Source organism: Mastomys coucha, unplaced genomic scaffold, assembly GCF_008632895.1.
Source record: "Mastomys coucha isolate ucsf_1 unplaced genomic scaffold, UCSF_Mcou_1 pScaffold5, whole genome shotgun sequence".
In the NCBI taxonomy this organism is placed as follows: domain Eukaryota; kingdom Metazoa; phylum Chordata; class Mammalia; order Rodentia; family Muridae; genus Mastomys; species Mastomys coucha.
The window spans coordinates 78,869,607-78,873,234 of record NW_022196911.1 but is presented as its reverse complement, the minus strand read 5'-3'; the positions used below and the strand labels follow the sequence as shown (position 1 = coordinate 78,873,234).

At 46.2% G+C, this 3,628-nt stretch overlaps 1 protein-coding gene across 1 annotated transcript in view; it reads right to left on the bottom strand.

Moving 5' to 3' along the window:
• LOC116078276 (schlafen family member 12-like) overlaps positions 1-3,083 on the bottom strand; it is a 17,873-nt gene extending 14,790 nt beyond the window's left edge. The window contains exons 1-2 of the mRNA XM_031353352.1: positions 2,920-3,083; positions 2,687-2,767 (exon numbers count right to left, since the gene is read on the bottom strand). The gene's annotated coding sequence lies outside the window, so the exon portion shown is untranslated. The remainder of the gene's footprint in view (positions 1-2,686; positions 2,768-2,919) is intronic.
• Between the last annotated feature and the right edge of the window lie 545 nt (positions 3,084-3,628).

Sequence of the window (3,628 nt, the reverse complement as noted above, 5' to 3'; positions counted from 1 at the left end):
CCCCCCCCCCCCCCCGGGAGCCGCAGTGCTTTTTAAATGAGTGTTTTGCCTTCTGTATGCCTGTTCACCACACACCTGCCTCATCTAAATGGATTTCTGAAGAGGGACTCCCTGGAACTAAGGATAGGGATGCTTGTGACCTGCTACATGGGAACTGGCAACCAAAACCAGGTCCTCTGCAAGAGCAACGAATGCTCTGAACCTGCACCATCCCTATGGTCGCTGTAAACTGCTGCTCAATTTCATATTGAGTATTAGTGTAGCAGCGCTTAGAATGGTCACAGTATCTGGGGTTAGACAAGGCACCAGGATGGATTAGTATAATATATTTGCCGATCAGGGCTCATCCTGACCTGATGCTTGGGAAATCTACTGATTTTTTAAAATTTATTTAAATTTTCTTTTTTATTACTTTTCTTTATGGTTTTTGATACATGCTTTTGCTATGTTGAGCCTGCTATGTAGAGCAGGCTGGCCTCTACCTTACAGAGATTCAGGGTATCCTGAGTGTTGTAATTAAAGGCAGGTACCATCCCTCCTGACTAGAGCTGGTGATTTTCATTAATCCTAAGGGTTCTTTCATACAGCTCTTCCAATATACACATATATGTGGTTAAAGTTTACATATATATATTTTAAAAAGCTATTAGAATGGGAAATGGAAATCCTGAGATAATATCTAAAAAAGAATTAAATTGCAAAATGTAAGAAATAGAACCCTGAAGAAGAAAAATCTTGTGCTCAAGTATGGGGATGTGGGGAGTTTAACTCTAGGAATTTAATTCAGACTAAACCATGAGGATGTTCAAGAATTTATGACCCATCGTACAAGGCGATAATATTATCTAAGACCTCAAAATCATAGGCATGCTAGAGAAGTTTCCAGAAGCTGAATTACTGGGTTAAGAGATAAACTGTTTATATATAAAGTATTTACCATTAGATTTTTTTTCCACAGAAACTTTATCTTGGTTCAGTCTCTGGAGGCACACTGGGCACCCCTCAGAAGGCAGGCCTAGAGTTCCACGTCTATTACAAACTAATACTTTCCCTCCAGGTTGCCCACACCCTCAGATCTGAGCATGGAGAAAGACACAGTTCTAAGATAAGTCCAGAGCAACCATGCGTTCAGATAGATCCCAGCTGGAGGAAAGCATTTGAACACACTGCTGACACTTCCGGACAACATCAGGCTAAAAGAAGAAGTCTTGACTCCCAGGAGATGAACAGCAATGGAATCAGATCAGCGGGATCACTCAAGTTTACACTGAAAACTGAACACGGGCCTTAGTGTGGTGTAACTGCATGAAACACTCAGGAAGGTGTGTGTTCCTGCCTTCATGATAATTCTGCATCGTGCTAGAGCTGATCAGTGTGCTTGAGTGCCAGGTACTACCGGTTTCTGCATAGGAGTGCTGCCTGGACATGAACCTACATTCCTTAAGGCCCTGCCAGAGATCTTCATGTACACTCAGAAGGCAGCAAGCAGCCAAGGCTGGTGTTGGCCTTGGGAGGCTGACGTAGGCATTGTGAGCTTGAGGCATGCAGACCATGCACGGTGAATTGAAGGCCAGCCTGGGGTACACAGCCAGACCCTGTCTGCCTCCCTCCCCTCTAAAATACTAAAACAAATCCCCAACCAGACTTACCTGGATCTAAAGCAGCCTGTAGTGCTGGGAGGGGAGCAGTTTCATTTCTGCTGAGTTAGATGCTGCAGCCCCACCTGCTCCATACACTGCAATGTCGTTATTCTTTCCCTTTCAGCCCTACCCATTCACTACCCCCTGAATATCAAACCATGTCCTAAGCCAGCACCCCTGGTTCACTCAGCACATGGAAAGGGGACAGAAATCACATCTCACACCAAAGGGCAAAAGGATAATGCTCGTTCTCTGGGAAATTTCAAAGTCAACGGTGCTACAGTGCGGTCCCTTTTAAAGGAGCTGTGGGCTAGTCGGGGACACTGGCCATCTCAGTTCAAGACCTCAACCATGGAAACTGTTCATACCCAGTACCTTCAGGCATACAGTGTGGACATAGTGCTTACAAGCAAGGAAGACACCAGAGCTCATCAATTTCCAAGACTGAAGTAAAGCTCAGCGACCTCCCGGTTCCTGGGGTCTACTTTACTAGGTAGTTCCTTCATCTCAAATTGTAGCATTGACTCTGGGGCGAAATCTCTCAGAAGGAAATGTAGGGTGCCTGTCAGCTACATCAGGCAGAAAAGGAGAGGACATTCAGATGCCCTCATTCTTCCCCAAATGCAGGTTGATAAGACAGCACAGTCAGAGGGGACAGGAGTAGAAGGATCGGTTTCTTGAGGAACAAATCAAAATGTAAAACCAAGCAACCCAACCCCAGATCCTTCTTTCTCCCCTGGGTTGGAAAGGGAAGTTCTAGCCTTCTGGATTGAAAACATACACAGAAGCATCTTTCTGGCTCTAGAGAACAGGCTGTGCCCTTTCCAGAGCCACGTTTTCACAGAGTTCAACGGGGTCAAGTCTCTAAGAGGATCGGGAATGCGAAAGGGCCTCTGGAGATTCACACAAGCCTGCCAAACACATCTCACTCATACCTGCCTCTTTCTACCTCACTAGTCAGCCTCAGAACAAGCATCACGGGCTCTCTCCCAGCAAATTTGAGCCCTCCTCCCTCCACCTCAAAGAGGGAAGCCTTTTGCTCTCACCCGAAGCTTTCAGAGTCTCCAAGTCCTCAGCAGCTGGTGCTTTGAGAGAATAGCTGTGAAGATGCCAAGGAGCCAAGACTCCTAGAAGGAAATCAGCCAGAGTTAACCAGAGAGGGAAGGGTTGTGCTGGCAACTGCTACCACACATCCTCCCAGAGCCAGTAATTAGACAGGACCTGACATTGGAGAAAGATAGCAGGGTTGTGTTTGTCAGCATGGACCTGGCTCACTTACTCGGTGTCTTGGAAGCTTTATTCTCTCATGCTCGGAGCACTGGTTGGCTTCCAGGCCTTTCCCTTGTCCAGAGAGGCAGGGAAGGTGATCGGAACTCAACTGCAGAGGGAGAGCAATTGGCGCTGCTGAACCAAGATACAGCCGCGTTATGAATGCTCCTTGAGGTGAAATGGAGAAAGCTTCCCCTTTCTTAGTTTTATAGCTTAAACTGAGTCATCACTCTGAGACTTTGAGCATTTCGTCACTCCAGGAAGTATAACAGGAAACTTAGATGCTTTGTGCCATTGTGACTCGAATTGACAACAAGAACAATGAATTTAAAAAAAAAATTAAAAGAAGCAAATAAAAGTGAAACTACCTGGAAATCACAGCGCACAGGTGGAAGGAGCAGCTGGGGGTGGCGAAGAGAGTCAGGGAACTTTGTTTATATATAGTTAAATCCCTGTATGGCAGTTTTTAAATTTAATTAAAAATGAAATTCTCCATGAAGGAGACCCAGCCTCTCTATCTTTACTAGTCTTCCCAGAGCAGCCTTGGCTCCAGGGCTTCCAAGAGCAGGTGCTGGGAAGGATGGGAGGAGGAGAGCTGGCAATGTCCTGGGAGAAGGAAGGGGCATGCAGGGAGGACTGTTGCACCAGCACAGGCAGAGGGGACACAAACACGTACTCACTCACAGGAACACACACACACATGAACACACATGAACACA